This window comes from Ochotona princeps, chromosome 3 (assembly GCF_030435755.1).
Source record: "Ochotona princeps isolate mOchPri1 chromosome 3, mOchPri1.hap1, whole genome shotgun sequence".
NCBI classification, from domain to species: Eukaryota; Metazoa; Chordata; class Mammalia; order Lagomorpha; family Ochotonidae; genus Ochotona; species Ochotona princeps.
This window is the reverse complement of record NC_080834.1, coordinates 112,916,205-112,937,274: the sequence shown is the minus strand read 5'-3', so window position 1 is coordinate 112,937,274 and position 21,070 is coordinate 112,916,205. Positions and strand designations below refer to the sequence as shown.

Here is a 21,070-nt window from a genome sequence, read left to right as displayed (position 1 = left end):
CCCTCACTCTTGTCGGTGTCTGTCATCTTTTCACATCAGTTCTCCATTTTTTACTAGTAGATGAGTCCTGTTAATATACATGCTGATTTAGGAATCAGAGACCCTTTTCTTTGAAGAAAAACAAAAGATAAACCTTCCTAACTCCACCTTTTTCCTTGTTGCAATCACATGTCACTGCTGTCTCCACTTTGGAAAGACTGAGTTCTTTATATTCTGTCTTTTGCCTCATCACAAACATTCACCCCAATTTACTCTCTTCCTACACATTTCTTACTGTTGATTTTTTCAGATTATCAGGAATTTTTCATGGATTAAATCCAATGGCCAACCCTAGAGTTCTTGGTACCAGTAGTCTCAGTTGATAGTGGTTTATACATTTTGCTCATCATCCAGGTTACCAAACAGATTCATTTTATCTATTTTTTGATTCACCATGCAGTGTCAGTCTGGAAGTATGCTTTCTTCTCTGCTTCATCCAAACGAGCAGTTCTGGAGCCCAAGATTTTCTCCAACTACAGTCATTCCTTGGGTGAACTTGTCTATTCAACTATATAACAACTCTACTTGCATTGCTAAATATGTATCTTAAAAGCAATTATCAAACAGATCTCTTAATTCTTGTCCACTCAAATATCTCTCTGCCAATCTTTCCCAACTCAGAACACACTATTCCACTCTATTCAGATGTACAGGACAGAATTTTACAATGTACCCTTGATTTCTTTACTTCACTTCCTACAAGCTGTAATCTATAGTCTGGTCTTGTTGACTTCTTTTTGAAGGACTTCCCCCTTTCACATCAATAACCAATTCTCTCTACAGGTCCCATGATCTCCTGCTGTGGGTATTGTAAATACTTTTTCACACAGCAGCCCAAATTTGCCTTTTTCTTGAGTATCATATATCACCTGTTCTTCCAATGAGATCTTTCAATGGCAGATGTCTAGCACTGAATCTGATCCTAATGCTTCCGTCCTGATTGAAGAGAAATCGCATCTTTCCTCCTTGCTCACTATATTCCAGGAACCTATTTGTACCTCTATGTTGCTAACTCTAAGTTCATTCTCACCTTGGCATTTTTGTCCTAATTGGGTTAGAATGTTTTTTTTTTCCATTATGCTTTTATATTATTTAGATGATAAGTTAAATGTCTATTGTTAATGAAGATTTAATTCGTGAATTGAAGTAATGTGACCCAGTCATACCTTTCCATATTTCTCTGCACTATTTATCATAACATTTACTTATTTACATTTTATTTACCTATTTCTTCCCTCACCAGAATATAAGCTCCATTACAGATTGGGTTTTGTATGTGTGAGTCAAGGTTATATACTCAGAACATGCTTGGAAATGAGTAGAATGCACAATGAATTAATTGTTAATTGGATAGGTGGATGATCAAATCTGATGGATAAATTCACAAATACGTATTTTTATTGCTGCAGTCCTGATTTACAAGAGCCTAGCCAAAGTCATGTACATATATGCTACAATTCTCCAAATACTTTGCCATGGGAAGTTCTTCTAGGTGCTGTGGCATCTGGAGTTTTTTGTTCTTTCTGCCCCATTTGTATTGTTTGCTGTGTGAAGTCAACAGTATTTATGATATACCTACTATGGTTTCTTTGATTTTTTCCTTTGTTAGAGAGTCAATAATTTCCATGTTTCTTTGTTGATATGAAGTATAGCTTTATTCAGAACCAAATCCTTCAGAAAAATCAGTTCTTTTCAAGAAATGACATTGGTACAATTTGCTTGCATTACAAGTATGGTCTGTGAGGATGCAACTGTGCTTCTCTAAAATTCTTTACCTAATTTGATTTTAAAAACAATAACTCACTTGCTGCAGTGAAAATAAAAGGGCTAGATAGGGGAATTAATGCTTCAATAACTTCAGAATCTTTGGGTACATTTAATGTTGAAATATAAATGTGATCAACCTGCCAAACACATGGACATGCTGACAGGAAGTCTGAATCTTATTCTTTTCCTTTGCAACTATTGCTCTGCCCTTCAGTAAAAGTGACCCAAAGTTCCATTTCCCTTTATTTTTGTTGATCAATCTCTTAGCTTAGATTTTCTCATTTTATTTCTTTAATTCAGAATTGTAGATAAGAGAATCAAGATGGCAGGATAGGGTAAGGACACTTTTAAACGGACGGAAAAACACTTAATCAGGATGAAGCAGAGAGGACATATTTCCAGGAAATAGGAAACACAAAACAACAGCAGAGGGGTACCTGGAGACTGACAGACACAGGAAAGCAGCAGATTCAACGGTGTGGTGTTGCAGTGACTGATACTCTAGCAGCTGGATCTCCACCAGCAAACAGGTGGGAGGGGACTTTCACTAGGAGCTTGGGAGGTGAACCCAGACAAAGACCTGTCAGTCCTGCTGGTCCATTTAATTTGACCAGGAGTAGAGACAGAGCAGCAGATCTCAGATGGGCAGTACAAGAACAGGGTGGATTTCATAGCCCAGTTTGGCCCTAGAGCTGAATTGGGCACCATTTTGCCTAAGGAGGAAAGGGCAAGGGAAAGGACTGAGCATGCGCTGAGCTTGGAGTAAGCTCATTTCAGACTCGGTGAACTGCAGCAATGTGACATTCTACAGGTTCCACCCAAGACAGGTCTGGGTAGCCCTCGGATTTGACGGCCAGCAGATCAAGAACTGTAGTGGTGGTAGGTCAGGTGCCATTTTGTATACTGTGGCAATAGCTTTTGGACTGCAGAAGGCAACAGTGAACTGCACATGTGCTGAGCTCGTGAGAACTCACAGAGTTCAGTGGATGGCATTGGTCCAGCAAGAAAATAATACTGACTGTGGCAGCGTATGGGTGTCACCCAGACCTAACGTCTAACAGGTTCCGACAAGATCAGTGCCACCAACAACCTAATTATATAGGACACCTGGTGTCTCTCTAATCCTGGGACCTGCTCCAACCAAAAGTGGGAGAAAGGTTGCAGAGACAACAGTGCAGCCAGCCTCAGCACAGTATCACTGGAGGTGGAGAGTGGTGAGCCAAGAGCTGGGGCTGTGGAGACCATGCTGGAAATCTGACATAAGAACCCAGACCTGGAACTCACTGCAGGTTGTGGCACAATTGGCTGCAAGCAAAAAGTTGTATATCAACCGCAATAAGTAAAATCGCATTGTAGACCTGTCGGTGACAAAGCTTAGAAATCTGCCCCAAGGAGAAGACTCTGCTAACCAGAAGTACAATGACCAAGAGCAAAAGAAGAGACAAAGGCACGATGAATATTACTGAAAACTCCCCTGCAAAGGAGCAAAACCCTATGCCAAACTCAGAGTTAACTGAGGAAGACATCAAGAAAATAGAGCACACAGAATCCATAAGACTCATTTTAAAGATTCTGATCAACAATAAGGAGCTCATGCAAGAGTTCAAAGAATTTAAGGAAGCAATAAAGTAAATCAAGGCTGATAGATCAGAAATTAAGAACACAGTAGAGCAAATTAAAAGTAGAGTGAGAGTCTCCCAAATAGAATGAAGCAAGCAGAAGAAAGAATCTCAGAATTGGAAGATATTTCCTGTCACCAGGGGGAAGCAAACAAAAAACTGGAAGCAGAGCTGGATCAGGCCAAAGAAAGTATTCAATAATTGAAAGCCACTATTAAGAGGCCAAATATAAGAGTTATGGGAGTCCCAGAAGGTGCAGAAAGAGAATCTGAGTTCGCAAATGTATTTAATGAAATCATAAAGGAAAATTTCCCTAATCTAGAGAAAGCATTGGGAAACAAGATCCAGGAGGGGCACAGAACTCTCAACAGGCTTGATCAAAAGAGATCTTCACCACGACACATGATAATCAAGCTCTCTTCAATTGAACATAAGGAAAAGATCCTTTAATGTGCACATGAAAAGAATCAATTGACATATAAAGGAATGCCAATTAAGCTCACAGGAGATCTCTCACAGGAAACTCTACAGGCAAGAAGAGAATGGAGTGACATATTCCAGATTCTAAAAGAAAAAAATTGTCGGCCTAGTATAACATATCCAGCAAAGCTTTCTTTTATCTTTGAAAATGAAATGAAATTCTTCCACAGTAAAGAAAAACTGAAAGAATTTGTCTCTTCCAAACCTGCCCTACAAATGATACTTCAAGATGTTCTCTTGACAGAGAAGAGGAATAGCGCCTACAAAAACCAAAGGCAAACGGGAAGAGCATCCCAGTAAAATAACAACAGAAGACCAAACCAATGCACAAACCATTCCTAAAATGACAGGACCAAAGTAACATCCATGTATATTAAACTCTAAATGTAAATGGCTTAAGTTCAATCAAACGTCATAGATTAGTAGACTGGATTAAAAAACAAAACCCATCTGTTTATTGTCTGGAGGAGACACACTTCCACAAAGATCAGCAGAAACTATATCACTTGGCTTATGTTGTTTCCTTTTAATTTCATCTCTTCAAAACACTTTCTTCTGATTAAATCATTCGATGACTCGTAGATCATGCAGTGGCATCATTTTCTTCAAGAAGGTTCTTGATTTGCATTTCTTCAGCTACACGTTAGTCATTTAGTAGCATGTTATTTAACTTCTTCGTGTTGTTAATTTCTTTTTCCTCTCTGATGTTGATTTTGTTTTATGGTTCTTCATTTAAAGGGATGTATAGTAGCTGTGTAATGGAAACTGTCATATCTAGTAACATGTTATTTAACTTCATGGCATTGTAAATTTCTATTTTTCTTTCTATTGTTGATTTTGTATCATGACTTTTAATTTAAGGGGATGTACAGTAGCTGTGAAATGGAGACTAATATCCAGATGTGAGGATGCAGTGTAGTATGCATTTCTGTTTCTAGACAAAGATGGACTTATAATGAAACTGTTTACTGTATCTTGACAATAGGATGCTGGACTCTCTGCCATTGTCCATGAGAGCAATGATGGACATATGGCTGAGTATGAAGAACTATATGTTAGTAATGATTTAGAGGAACTAGGTGGGGTGGAGGAATTGGGAGGGGATAAGGGAATATGGAACTGCATCATAAAATGATAATAATAATAATTAAAAAAAGAAAAGGAAAAAAAGATTTAGCAGAGAATCTGTTATATGCTTTTATAAAATCCTTTCATTTATGATCTTTTAATTCTGTACTCTTAATATTTTAAGCAATATTAGTTTGATTGTGTTTAGTAAAAACTGATTTTGAGTATAAGTAAACTACTTGTCACTATGTAACCACATGTGCTGCCAACCTTGGAGTTCCTGGCTTCAGCCAGGTGACTGCAGGCTTCAATGAGTAATGGTTTGTTGAGAATGTTTTCTTTAGGATTTTTTTTATATTCTTTTAACTATGAAGTAAAAATGAAACAATCGGATATTGTGCAAAAGCTTGTGATGTTTTGTGTATAAATAAAGAAGGTAACTTTTCTGAGTTGTCCATTATGAACATCAAAAAAAAAAAAAAAAGAATTGTAGGTGAGTAAAAATGAGTGTGTTATCTAGCACAGCTTGACCCAGTCTCCTTATTTTGCAAATGAAGTGGAGTCTCAAGAAGATGAAATCACCTGTTCACAGTTGCACAGTAAAGCAGTGTTTGTATCCATTCTGTGCAGCTCTCCCACTACAACATACAAGGTGGAAGGCTACCAGTGCCACTTACAAATGAAAAAAAAAAACATATTGGACAGTTCAGTATTTTGTTTACAGTGACTCGATAATAAAAAATAGATAGTAATTACACTTTCTATGTGAGATAATTTGAAATTTAAAGAAAAGTTGGAAGAATACCACACACTCCAAATTGTTCTTTATATCTACCCGTTTCAAACATTTTGCGAAAATGTATAATTCTGTCTTGAATGTGTGTGTGTCTCTCTCCATATTATATGTATATATATATGCACATACACACATATGTATGGTTTACATTTATTTTCCCAAATGATTTGAGAAAAGTTCAGGGATGTTAACACTGCTACAATGTGAGTGTATAACTCACAGCCCCAACACCTGTTTTGTCCACTGTCACAATGACAGGATCATAAGCTGTAGAGAATGATACAATGCACATATTTTCAATTCTCTTTAATCCCTTGGACTCTGGAATAGTTTAATTTTGTCCTCTATGTCACTTGCTTTTTTTGAAAGTGTAATCCAGCTATTTCAAAATATACTTCAAATATGGATTTTTTTCTCTCTGTGAAACGTTTTAGTGATTAGATTCAGGTTACGCATCTCCAGTCAGAATAGCATAAGATGATGTTGTTTCTTTCTGAGATTTCACAGATGAACAAATGTAATATCTATTTGACTTTTTTGGTGATAGAACTTTCTATTATCTGGTTGAGATATAATTTAGTTTCTCCAGAGTACAGCTAAAGATTTCCATCTTATGATTCATGCGCGGTTTGTGGGGAGACATACTAAAAAAAAGGCTGAATACTAGAACAAAGATGTACAGAACGTTATTTGGTTGTTACTTTTCTTGTGACTGAACCACATCATGGTCAGCCTCCTCCAACAGCTTTCTGATACCACTGATCTGATGGTCAAGTTAGCTTGAGGCTAATGTCTTCTTACATTTTCTTTTGCTCAGGAAAGACTGAGAGCTGGGCTACCATTGATGAGGTAATCCGAAATGCAGAGGCGTCATTGATGTTACAGACACATTATGGTAGCTATGCTTAACCTTCTGAAAAATAAATTTATAGGAATGAATTACTGGGAGATAGTCCAGCATCCACTTGGGCAACCATGGCGCCAAGAGTACCTGCAATGTGCAAATCCTGAGATAATTCTTGGGAATTCTAAGTAAGCATGGAATGGATCTTGCTTCCGAGGAGTCTTGAAGCCATACATCAGGATAGTTTCTAAGAGGATGTTCATTCACGGACTGGGGATGACAGTACATGGACGTTAGAGTTGGAGAGAGTCTAAAATTCTAGAGTCAGCATTTTTGGCTGAAGAAACTTTTGGCAAGTGATTTAGTGTTGATGAGTCTTGGTATCTTCATTTAGGAATTGTGAATTCTAATTCATTCCTCCTAGGCAAAATCAAAGGGTGAACAAAATAATCTATGCCAGCAACATAATTTATATTAAGCTTTCTACACAGGGAAGCTCTGATGGTGTCCTACAGAGTATCTATACTATTTTATGTAAACACACCAATATACTTAACATAACATTTTATATTTATGTTTAATATTATAATAAGATATACTTATCTAGTTATTGAGATTTTTCACTTACATTGCAAAAATTTGTTTATATACACAAGCACATGCATACATATCCTTTTTCATTCTAAACTTTAATATGATACGATTGATATTTACATAAAATTGGATCAAGAAACCCTATTATCAAGCCATAACAACTGTAGGATTTGGTCCTGTAGAGCAGTCTGTGAAATGACAAATGATCATTACTAGCAGGCAGATAGGGTCTACTTCCGATATCATCATTAATACCCACACTGAAAGTGTACAAACAATTAAACTGGACTATACTTAAATAATTGCTATTTGCAACTCTTATCTCACCAGTAAAACTTGAGGACTGAAAGTGAGATTGATTCTAATCACTAATTGTCCCTGAGGCCGAATCAGATGTCTATTTTCACCTCACACCACAATAAATCACATAAACTATGTTTAAGAGTGAATGAGGCAGTAAGGCACAAACACCAAAATTCCCTAGTCAGCAAATAGTTTTTATATAATAAAAATTTCATTTTATCAAGTTTTGTATAATACATGTCCAATACATTTTAACTTTCTCCCGGACTTTCTTTGCTCTTAGAAGTTTTACAGCACTAATTACAGAATTGTAAATACAATGAACCGCATATACAGATATGCATGCCACGTATTTTCATGTCATAATTAGATAATTTGAAAATGGGCTTCACCTGTTCCTTTTAAAGGTTTTTGATCTGATATTTCGCTAAGAATAATACAACTACTAAACGCTTTCGGATAGAACTATTTGAAATTCACGCAATATGTGTATATGAACAAGAAAAGACAAAAATCATTTAATTTCTTATTTGGCTAGATTTTTACATTCACTATTACTTAAAAATTCTTCTGAGTCCTTTTCTAGTATAAGGAATGATATTCAGAAATACAGTTTTACTTTTTCAATCATGTTTTAATTACAGTTCATGAAGATTTACTGGTTTGTAGAGTTGAAATACAGTTGATATCTTATATATATTGATCATCTATGACAATTTTCCCAACTGATCTTAGTAAAAGAGAATCGCAACATGCCAAAGAATTGCTTGACAAAACATTTTGATGTGTGCTTGTGGGTGAGGTGGAGTAGCACATCAAAACTTCTGCTGAGAACAAACAGAGAAGTGGGATAAAACAATAAATCATCTGTGCGACTCCACTGGCAAGCTGGAGGTGTGCGTGGGGAGCGGGCAGTGAGAAATGGGAAGGTGGTAACCCATTTGCAGAGGGATGATTTTCTCAGCATTTTACTTCTGGGGGTGCTTAAATCTAGGAATGGAGGAGAGGCTGAGCATCTCAGCTATCCACTATGAGAGAGAACATTTGGCTGGTAGTGAAACAAACTCAGTTCTTCCTGGGTATTCGAGGGATTTCATGCACAGAACTGTTTTACCATTGGTGGTGGCAGGGAGGAAATATTCTGGTCCATGTTAGAATTGGAGGAGGGCAGCATATTGAATTGAAACGAAATTGAAAAGCAAAGTTTTAGTAATCACATGGGATGAGACCTTCCAAGGAGATCCCTGGAGAAACATCAGCAGAGACAGCTTTTCCACCCTGTGGCTCCACCTCATGTAATAGGTCATGATTAAACTAAGATAAACTACCATGTTATCTGCTCAATGAAAAGAAGGATGAATCTGTTAAGGGGAAAGATACAGTATGAATGCCCTCCATAATTTTCTGCATGTCACATTTCAACACTTAATAGAACCCTACTAGGTATGCAAAAAGTATTAAGGTATCATAATAAAAAAATAAAAACAAATTGATGGATGGTCAAGATATTGGAGCCAATTAAGTAATTGAAAATAGCTCTGAATAGCATATTGAACACAAGGGAGGAAGCGGTGATAAAGAGGAATGCTGGAAATGATGTAAACGATCAAATAAAAATCCTAGAATTGAAAACTATGTTACCTAAAATTAACTCATTAGTTGGATGAAGCAACAGAAGACAGGATTAGTAAACCCAATAAACACAAATAGAAAATAGTTTAAAGTTAGCCAAAGGTCAGTATTGTGGCACAAAAATGTAAGTCATGCCTTACAACACAGCATCCCACACTGGAAGGCCAATTACACTTCACTGCATTGCTTTCAATACAGCTCCAGCCACTGTGCCCGTTAAAGCAAGGAGCGTGTCCCACGTGAGAGTGTCCTTGCTCTCCACGTGGGAGATTTGGGACCCTAGCTCTGGTTTAGACTAGCCTCACAGTCACTGTGGCCATTTGAGAAACAACCAGCAAGTGATTCTCTCTCTTTTCCCTCTCTTACTTATACACACTGCCTGGCAAGTAAATCAATAAATGAAAAATCATGTAAAATGAAGCAGAGAAGTAAACAAATGGAAAATACAGGCAAGAACTTTTGAGATAGATGAGCCACAATGGAAAGTTCTCATCAAGCAGAGATGGTCTCAGAAAATGAAAATGAAGCCGAAGTAACAGAAAATTGTCGGAAGGAATGAATAGTAACAAGAGTAAATGTATGAGATTTTTATATGGAGACATGAATATCAACTGATTGTCAGTGAGAGCAGAAAGCAATAATACAAGTGTCTTACTGGATTCAAAATGCACATGGGAACTAAAAAGAAAGGTAAGCATGAGACAAGGGGTTAGAGAAGGTAAATAAAACTAAAAGTATTTTAAAATGCTATAGTGTTAGGGACTTGGTTAAAAATAATCATTTACATTAAAATAAGTTAATTAATGTAAAAGTATATACTGTAATTTCTTGAATGAAAAATTAAGGATTAATAAAATAATTTGTAATTAGCAAATCAACATAGGAAAATTTTAATTATGTATATATCTCCCAAAAGGCAAGGAAAAGAAATAAAAACCAACTAAAAATAAAAAACAAATAAAAATACAAACCAGCCAAATAAAAACCAGGTAGCCACATGGGAGACAAGATAAAATCAACAGTAGATATTTAAAAGTATCAATTAAGTCTAAGATTGCTGCACTGATGAAAAACTTGAACCCTGGCTGTGTTCTGCTTCAAAGGTATGTACCTTAGATATAAGAAAATAGAAAAGTTGAGAATAAAACCATACAGAAGTTATAGTATGCACCCACCAACCAAGATAATGACATGGCTTTACTACATTAGTATCCGGGCAAGCAGAGTGCATGTCAAAAGCATTGTTGGAAATAAAGATGTGATGCCAGATACTAATGGATTGTCACTCAGTTCCATACGTACCATTCATCCTATGCTGTGATATTGGAGTTGAACTCTGCAAAATGTGTTTGTTTCTTCAGCTGGCTAGACATTAAAATTTGTCAACACAGAGTAGTGGAGAGATGTTGCAAGAATGGAGGAAGAAAAAAAAAGAGTTTTCATTCTAATGATCTCTTTTCATCGGTTACGAAGTTTAGAATCCTGCAGCAAAGAGCTTCAGAATATCTGGCCTTGTCATTGTACACGAACTATTTACCATAATCAGCCATGGTTTACTCAAATACCATACCACGTGAAGTTCAAAGTTTAAATAAAACACTGAAGGACAATGTTAGCCATTTTAATCTTGAAGAATAAATATTGGGAATTTGTCTAAATAAAGCCATAGTAAATAAGGCAGTATGATTTTGATGCAAAGATTAATAATCTGACCATCAGAATCAAATAAAAAGTCCACAAACAGACCCAAACACAAGTGGTCATTTAGCTTACGATCCTGCTGTGCCACAGAGGCTGGTCTTTCAAATAAAAGGTGCTTGGCTAAGGCAAATGCAAATGATCCATTATGACTCATACCTTACTTACAATATACACCAAGAATCAGTTTCATACATATTGCAAGCTAAGTTTAAAATACACACATCAGTGCTGTTAGAAAAATCCCTCATGTCTAGGATAAGCAAGAATTTCTTAGGGTACAAAAACAGTTCATTGTCTTATATTATGAGTGATAATTTTGTTCATCAAAGCACACCATTACAAATGAAAAGGCAATTCAAAGAATTGAAGAAAACACCTGAAATGAATATATTTGACATGAACTCATCAAAAATGCAAAAAATGTCTGATTCAGTATGAAAATTACAGATTATCCAGCAGAGGGACAGGCCTCCAATTAAAAAAAAAAAAGATATACCTACTTTCATTTCCTTGAAAGACACACGCGCACACACACACACACACACACACTCCACCCACTGGTTCAATTCAAAAATCCTCCCCTACCCCCCAGAAAATCTGTAGCAACTCAGGCCCAAACCAGGACTCCAGAACCCTATCTGGATTCTTCACACGGGTTGCAGAAGTTGAAACACTCGAGCTAATACCTGCAACCTCTCCGAAAACACACTAGCAGGAAATCTGATCAGAGGTGGAGTAGCCAGGACTCCAGCTAGCCTTCAGTATGAGATGTGGGCTTGACACGCAGCAGCTTAACCATTTCACCTGATGTTCACCCCAGAGCCAAAACGTTTCATAGACCTGCACTCTTAAATGCCCAAATAGGCTAACAAAAAGATAATAAAGCTTATTAGTCATCAAGAGAATGCAAGTGGAAATCGCATGTTGCTACAAAAACAAACCCATCAGCATTGCTAAAAAAAAAGACAGAAAATGCCAAATATTAATAAACACACGGCATAAACTGAACTTCTGTGTACTGCCTGTAATAATGTAACCCGGTATGATCAGTTTGGCAAACTGCTTGGCAGCATCTCCTTCTTCCATTATGTCTTGAAATGTTATACATACAGAGCAGCAGTGCACATAGTGCTCAACAAAATATACAAAAATATTCACAGCAACACTATTAACAGTAACATGCATTGAAAATATTCCCAAACCCATCAAATTAGCAAAAAATGTGGTGTAGACACAAATATTTTCGAATGGAAAGATATGATATAGCTGTGACATGACACAGAGAAGAATCTCACCATGTTGAGTGAGAGGAGTAAATACAAAAGAAAATACATTGCATGATTCCTGTAAATCAAAGTTAAAGGTTGATTAACCTAAATTATGGTGATTGGAGTCAGAATAGGTTGCTGGACAATGGGTGGGACAGGAGGGAGATCTTAAAATTATTCATTAATTCTGACCCTAGAGCTGTTTAAACAAATCAACACCATTTATAAAACAATAATTGAGGTACATGCACTTATCATTTGTGTATTTTATAAAATGCACATATTAATAGAAGATTTACACTAAAATAAATGTAAATTTTCACATTAAGAGTTACATAAAAATGTTAAGACAGCTTGAAATTTCACCTTATCAAAGATTCTGAGTTTAGCCACAGCAGATCCTTCCTGAACACATGACTTTTACTCCATCATCTACAATATCCTCATTGTATGAAACTATAACTGCTAGTCAGGGTAAGAATGTGATAATCAAGATGTGTCTACTCTAACCCACCCCTGCCATCGACCTTAAAAAGAAAAGGTTGTCCAGGAGTATAGACAATACAAAGCAAATGAAATACAGTTTATACTGATAGTTTGGACATGATCAGAACGCATGCATGACAGATCGGATGAATGCGATTCTCTGAGTGTGTTTCTCGGAGCCTGAGTAAACAGCATTAGATATGAAGTGGCTTACTTTCCTTATCATAATTTTAAAATAAGTTTGATGGGAGAGGAAGAACAAAACTCTGTGCTTGTTCTTACGAACCCATCTCTGTTCTACTGTTCGTCATATTAATTGAGATGTGTGGTGACTTACTGGCTGAATTAATCGCCTCAGGAATAGTTCAGCCTCAGTCAACTCCTAACCACCTAAATTGCACAGTTAGCTCAACTGATACGAGTGATGACCATGGAAGACATTAATAGATACGAGCATTTCAGGAAACCACACAGATGAGTAAAGCAATCCCTGTCCTTTGGAGAAGGAGGAAGAAAATAGTGATTATTTGGTAAGGGAAAACGGACCTGAAAGGAAATTTGAATTTCCTTATTATTTATTTCCTAAATAAACTGTTTTACATCATCATTATATGATCTCTAGAAAAGTTTAAATAGTCTCATTCCCCATTCCCAAATTCCGACATGACCAGAAATGGGACCTTAAGCACTTGCTTGATAAGTTCTGCTACAAAAATTAATCTTTCCCTGCCTCTGTAATCAGATTTACCTAAATCAGCTCATGCCTCATGTCAGCCTAAGGGAGCATCTAAGCATACGACTATTCCAAGGGAAAAGCAGAAAACTCTTTAACCAAGAGAAAGATTAATTAAGCTCTCTGAGAACTCTTCTCAAATGACGGATCTCCAACTTCGCCCAGTTATTTTTTTAGAGCACATTAAACATATGATTTATCCAGAAAAAAGTAAAAGAATATATTGGGAATTACTGAGGTCAAAATGAAAGTGGTCACCTGCCATCAGAAGATATGAAGACAGGCAGCTGGCCAGGCTAGTGTAAGTACTGATCATACAAATTCCATGATAAGCTTTGGAAGGCTGTGGAAGGGAAGGCCTACAGTGTGGCCTTGCACAAGAACACAAAGCCTTGGGAACTGTACAACTTCTTTTGCTCCAGTAAGTGTACGGATGTATGTTCTGAAGGGACTGTGTACACAATCTGTTGGGTTTTAGCGTTTAAATGTTTATTTGGTACCAGTTTGAATGCATCTTAGGTATTTACTCTCAGTCAAGCCATGCCCATATTTAGAATGCTGTTTCCATTGTTAGCTAAAATGATGAATAGAAACGATACAGGAATTGAGAAGTCTGAACTCTTTAAATCCTTAGTTAGGTTTTGTCCTAAAATATGTAAGATTTAGATATTTTTGTATGTTGATTTTTCCATTACCAAAATCTTTTCTGAGGAAAATCCCACAGCCTTTCCACAAACACGTACTCCACTCGCATTTCTCTAAAGGAAACCAGTTACATTACGTTTGGAAATAAATGCTGAGAGTTAACATAAAGACCACGAAACTTTTGCAATAAGCTTCGTTTTTTACACCTTAAACTTAGGTTCCCAAATGTCTGTTAAATAAGGGATATGTAGTGGTTATTATGTCATAACTTTGCTGCTTACATTTTAAAGTTAACAAGATCAAGCTGGCTTCTAACCATTTAAGTGCGCACCTTTTTTTTTATCTTTTGGACACAGGGTGACACAGTTTCTCAAGCTATAACTTAGGTGATCTGTGAAGACAGCATTGAGTTCTTCTGCTTGAGTTATGCTGGCTAATAGGGATTTAAGTGAGAGAGCATTGAAGCATTCATGCATATGAAATCGGATGAACAACCACAATGTGGAATTTCCTCAGGAAAGTTATTCTAGTGGAGAAATACAGACATTAGCAGAGGTTGACAGCCAGTAACAGTTCAGCTAATGAGACCACTCCGAACTCCGAACGCACAAAGCTAAAGGCTCTTGGAAAAAGCAAGACCAATATTTTCACATCTATATTTTCAAACACATTTTTAAAAACACCAGCTGAGAGTTATATAAAATTGCTTTTTTTTCTGTGAAGATAATTTCTTTCTGAATTTTAATTCTACATATGAATGCTAACTCTTGAGGAGGCACATGTACAACTCACTGAAGTAAGTCTGAGACAGAAAGCAAGATCCATGCATGAGAAGCAACAGAATTTTGTTCAGTAATTACAATACTAGCATTTCTGGAAATTTGCTTTTTTATTGGTCTACTTAAAATCACATCAATTTTCCACTTGTCATGGAATTCTAGATGGCAGTGTGGTTTCAGTCTTATTAAATTTAAAGAGACACATTCTAACATGTATCCTGTGTCAAATCAGCTTTATTGCTTCTCAAAGCTGCCCAAATAATTAAATACTAATGGTTCAGATACCCGAATCATGCACATTTCAGAACAGATGTAAATTGATCATATACTACATCATGCAGCACACAAATTTATCCCTGGGAGCTTTCTTTTTTTTAAAACAAGAATTACTTATTTTTACTTGAAAACAGGTATATAGAAAGGAGACACAGAGCGAGATGTTCCAGCTACTAGTTCATTGCCCAAACACCTCAACGTCCAGAGCTATGCCAATCCAGACCCAGCCAGGAACCAGAAGCTTCTGTTTGTCCTACGTGGGTGCAGGGGCCCAGGGTAGAGGCATATTTCATCATTTCTGCAATCCGTAAGCAGGAGCTGGAGCAGAAGTGAAGCACCCTGTACACGAACCAGCGCCCTTACGGGATGCTACTGACACTTGCATGTGGAGCATTAACCTACTGTGCCACCCTGCTCTTCCAAAACAAGGGCTTTCTAAAATGTTCCGGTGAAGCTAAATCCTTGCCCACATGATATTTTATAATTTTTACCAATGTGTAGATATTTTGTTATGATTACAAAACAAGGTTAATGATAACACCTGCCTCATGCAATTGTTGAGAAAAGTAATAGAGGAAGGCTGCCTGCTAATAGTAAGCACTCAATAAGTGTTATTATTTTATTACATTCATTATTATAATTTTACCATCAGTTATTACTCAGAAATTTCTTTTAAAATCAGACAATTAGGAAATACTCTATTAGGCAGATGGCTCATGCTCATTCAGTGTGGTATTTTGAAATTCAGCCAGAGCATTGATAAATTATAGTCTCTCTTTTGGCGATCTCTAGGCCAGATTGCTATAACATTTTATTTTCTAAAATCCCTAAAAAATTCTCTTTATGGGTAAAATATATTACAACTTGAATGTTACTTTCCAAGAAAATGACTCAATATATTCTATACTAGCTGAGAGACAATATTCTGGACTCCCTGATGCAAATGATTTAAAAACCCTTGCACATATGGTATATAACGTCATTTTTTGTTAGCCTGGCCTACTATTGTTGGGTATCAACTCATCTGTTTTAAACTGATGTGTCATCTATAGCAAAAAAAAAAAAAAAAAAAAAAAAAACTCTTGCAGTCAAAGTGTGTGTAGAGAAGTGCAATTCTAGTCATTGTGTCTTCCCTAGAAAAATTTCTTTTCTGGGTCCAGTGCAATGACTCAAGGGCTAAGTCCTCACCTTGAATGCGCTGGGATTCTATATGTGTACCAGTTCCTGTCCTGGCTGCTCTACTTCCTCTGCAGCTCCCTGTCTGAGGCCTGGGAAAGCAGTCTAGGATAGCCCAGAGCCTTGGGACCTTGTACCCACATGGGAGAAGAGGAAGAAGCTCCTCCTGGTTTCTGATCAGCTCAGCTCTCTTTCCACTTGGGGAGTAATCCAACAGGAGGCAGATCTTTGTCTTTCTTTCTCTCTGTAAATCTGCCTTTGCATTTAAAATAAATTAAAATTTTTTAAAAAGAAAAAAATTCTCCTCTAACTAGGAATTAACATGGGGTTTATGCCTAGAGATAATATTAAGTTCTCTATCTTATAATTCATGCTCACTTTTTGGTTTCTGTAAAGTTGTCATCAATTTCCATTTATGGCTTGGAGACAGGGAGTTAGACTTTTTCCCTTTCCCAAACTCTACTCTGAGGCATTCCGTGTCTTAAGTTCACAATAATATCATGAAATAAGAGGACAACAGCCTATATTGCAAATGTTCAATAAAATCTGGACTTTTAAATAGTCACACCATCTCTTACCTGCTCAATGGTACATGCCCTCATATTTTAGTAACAAAGACAAATACAAGTAAGAATAAAGTGAAACAAGACAAAAGATCTGTTATTTCAAAACCAAGCAGGATCTTATCTCTCTGCAACCTCCACCCATCACCACCCCTCTTTTTTTGTTTACTTTTGTTGTTGTGTTGGTCATCAAACTGACGACGTGCTAAGTTATGCCTACATAACAAGCAAGTACCTGTAGGGACCCTCTCTGTATTCCAACTGCCTGCAAGAGAGGACCTCTTGGTTCTTAAGAGTGTTACCCATGAGCAACTCTCCGTCCTCACTCCTCCATTGCGAAGGGAGAAAGTAGCTCTTGTTTTTCTAATTCACAGGCGCTTTCCTTTATGAGTCTTTTCTGTTCCTTCTCATCGAACCGGTCTATTAAACTGTTTTAACACAGCGAACCTGATTCTCTTTCTACCTGTGCAGTCGTAGCTCCGCACCGTGAGGTCAGGGAGAAGCTCTTGACTTGATTCAGCTTTGCCCAGGCCGCCCTACAACGGCCCAGAGGCCACACCGGTCTGTGCGTTCCAGCAGGGGTCTGGATTTGAAACGTTACATTCCACGTGGCCCTGAATCTCCCGCGGACTGCTCGAGACACAAGATCCTCTCCTGGTTTTTCTCCTGCCTTACTTTGGAGGCTTGCAATGATGAAAACAAATTTTGTTTGTGGTTTTGTCTATTTTCCTTTCGAATTCTTTACCCCCTTCCTTTTTCAGCTTCAAATTCTTAAAGTAATATCACCATTAGGAGTAATGTAAAATACTGGAAGATATCCAAGCATATTAAGGTTACTTTTCTAAAGAGATGGGGCGGGGTGGGGGCAACACTTTAGTGTATCTTTACAGTCTTTTTTTATGAATAGACAAAGAAAAATGTTATCCTTTCTTTACTTCTTTTACATGGATGCAGATATGATTAAAAAAAGGTTGATAAAGTTTTCTACATCTATTTCTACTAACTTATTAAATAATGTTTGTTTTCATCTAATTTGTAGTGGGGGAAGGTCCATCACTCTTCTGATTCATTCCCCAAATGCTTACTGCAGTCAGGGCTCTTCCAAGCTGGAGTCAGGAGCTCAGAATTCAACTCAGGTCTCCTGCTTGGGCAGCAGGGAGCCAGTTCCTTGATGTGTCTCCCAGGGTGTGCTGGACTGAAATGGGGCACTCTAGAATAGGAGCACAGCATCTCAAACAGTGATTTGACAGTTGTACCCAACATGTATCCTATATGTATCTTTTATAAAGAAAACTATTTAAATTCTCTTTACTTAATTTTTTTCTTTTGTTTTCCTTTCAAAATGATTTAATTATTATTGCTAGTTTTTTTTTTTTAAATAAAAGAGTTCAGTAGGCTTGGGATATCCCATACCCCCTCTCCAAATCCCCTTTCCTGCACTGCTTTCCCCTATGTTATTACAATTGTATATTGCTTCATAAGCAGTCATAAGTCCATCGTTCTGTTATTTAAATGTTTTTGATATTGTGCTCATGGACAATGTCAGAGAATCAAGCATCCTGATGTTGAGATATATTTAACAGTTTCACTCACAGTCCATCTTTGATTTAGAAGTAGAGATTCATACTGCATTGTCTCTTCATATCTGGATATGATAATCTCTATTGCATAGATACTATATATCCCATTAAATGAAAAGCCATAAAATAAAATCAACAATAAGAAGAAAAATAGAAATTTACAACAACATAAAGTTAAATTACGTGATACTGAATGACCAATGTGTTGCTGAAAAAGTGAAAACGAAAATCAAATACCTTCTTGGAGAGAATGATGTCACCTACGAGTCAGTGAAGAATTTAATAAGAGAAAAAAAGTTGCTTTGAAGAACTGAAAATAAAAACAAAAATATTAAAAGCAATGTGATGTAGCAAAAACAGTGTTGAAAGGACTATTGATATTGTATTTTTGCAAGGAGCTTGCCTGATTTCAGAAATAACATATGATATTTGTCCTTTAGGGATTGCTTTATTTCACTGAGTATAATGATTTCTAGTTGGGAACATTTTATGGCAAATGGTACAATTGCCTTCTTCGTAATGGCTGAGTAGTATTCCATTGAAGTATAGCATGTCTCTTCATCCACTCCTCCTTTGACATGCATGTGGGTGGTTTCAGTTGGGAATGAGGAATCAATATTATCCCTGTTTACAGATGACATAATTCTCTACATAGGAAAACTGAAAGGTTTAATCAGGACTCTATTGAAGGGCTCAGCACGGTGGACTAGTGGCTGAAGTCCTCACTTTGCATGCACCAAGATCCCATATGGGGGCAGGTTCTAATCCCAGCTGCTCCACTTTTCTTCCAGCTCCCTGCTTGTGGCCTGGGACAGCAGTCAAGGACAGCCCAAGGCCTCGGGACCCTGTACTCACGTGGGAGACCTAGAAGAAGCTCCTGGCTCCTGACTTTGGATGGGTGCAGTACGGCCACTGTGGTTACTTGAAATGTGAACCAGTGGATGGAAGGTCCTTTTCTCTATGTGCCCTTCTCTCTGAAAATCTGACTTTCAAAGAGAAATAAATAAATCTTTTTTTTTAAAAAAAGAGAGAGAGGCTATTGGAACGCATAAGAGAATTTGGCATGATAGCAGGATACAAAATTAATGAACAGAAGTTGAAAGCACTAGCATATACAATTATCTCCATGACTGAGAAAGAAATTGTAAGTACAGTCCCTTTTAAAATAGTGGAGAGCATTCTCAATACCTTGGAATTATCTGACCAAAGAAGTTAAAGACCTCTATGATGAAAATTATAAAACATTAAAAGCAGATATAGAGGAAGTTATCAAAAGATCAAGGATTTTGCCATGGATCAACAGGTTCAACATCATCTACATGTCCATAGTACCAAAAATAATATACAAATTCAATGCAGTCACAATCAAAATCCCAACAACATTCTTCTCAGAAACAGGAAAGTAGATGCAAAAGTCCATCTGGAAACACAGGAGAGATCATGAATCATCAAAGATTTCCTGAAAAACAAAAATAAAGCTGGAGGAATCACAATTCCAGACTTGAAGACATACTAGAGAACCGTGGTCATCAAAACAGTCTGGTACTAGTACAGAAACAGAGAAGATCAATGGAACAGAATATAAATCCCAGAAGGGAGTGCACATATGTACAACCAACTAATCTTTGACAAGAGAACTAAAAACGATTCAAGCTAAAAGCTTGGTCTCTTCAACAAATACTGCTGGGACAATTGGATAGCAGCCTGCAGAGGTAAAAAGCAAGACCCCTACCTGTCACCATATTAAAAAAAAATCAGCTCTAAATGAATTAAGCACTGAAATCTGCATTCAAAAATTATGAAATTATTAGAAAAAACATAGGAAGCACTCTAGAAGATATAGGGATGGGGAAAGACTTCTTAGAAAAGTCACCAAATGCATTGACAGTCAAAGGCTCAATAAACCACTGGGACTAAATTAAACTAAAACCTTCTGTACAGCAAAGGAAACGTTCAAGAAAGTGAAGACGAAACCAACAGAATGAGAGAAAATCTTTGCACATCTCAAAACCAAAAGGGGACTAATACATAGAATTTAAGAATTTCAGAAACTCAACAGCAAAACGAACAGCCCTGTGAAGAAATCAGCAAAGAAAATTAACAGACATTTTCCAAAGGATCAACTTCAAATGACTAATAGACATGAAAAAAATGCTCAGACTCCCTAGCTGTCATGGAATAAAAATTTCATTGAGGTTCCATCTAACTCCAGTGAGATTGGCCTACATTCAGAACTCCACGAATAACACCTGCAGGCATGGATGTGGGGAGAAAGGTACCCTCCTTTGCTGCTGGTGGGAGTATAAACTAGTGCAACCACTGTGGAACTCAGTATGCAGAGTGCTAAAGGAACTGAAAATTGATCTATCATATAACCAGCTATTCCACTTCTGAAAATATATCCAGAGGAAATTAAATTTGCATATGAGAAAGAAATCTGTAATCCTGCATTTACAGCAGCACAATTCAAATTTCTTTTTACTTTAAGCATTTATATGTAGAAGTTGATGAATCTTGTTTGTGTACTTTATAAAACAAGCAGTTTTAAAAGAACAGCGCTGTACCCTCTGTGTATTTTGAGAAACGGAACCTGACTAAAGGTAATGGTACCAGTAAGGATTGCATGTTTTTCCTAACCACAGTTGTGGCTTATATGTGAATGATCTCTTCCTTTTCTTTATTATCTAATAAGTTGTGTATGTTTCACTTATTGAAATATGA

General features: G+C 36.9%; 1 protein-coding gene across 2 annotated transcripts in view; it reads right to left on the bottom strand.

Moving 5' to 3' along the window:
- SPATA16 (spermatogenesis associated 16) overlaps positions 1 to 17,343 on the bottom strand; it is a 242,481-nt gene extending 225,138 nt beyond the window's left edge. The window contains exon 1 of one of the 2 annotated variants that reach the window (XM_012928723.3): positions 17,233 to 17,343. The gene's annotated coding sequence lies outside the window, so the exon portion shown is untranslated. Of the gene's footprint in view, positions 1 to 17,216 lie in introns of both variants that reach the window. The other variant, XM_058661084.1, reaches the window with a different exon arrangement.
- Between the last annotated feature and the right edge of the window lie 3,727 nt (positions 17,344 to 21,070).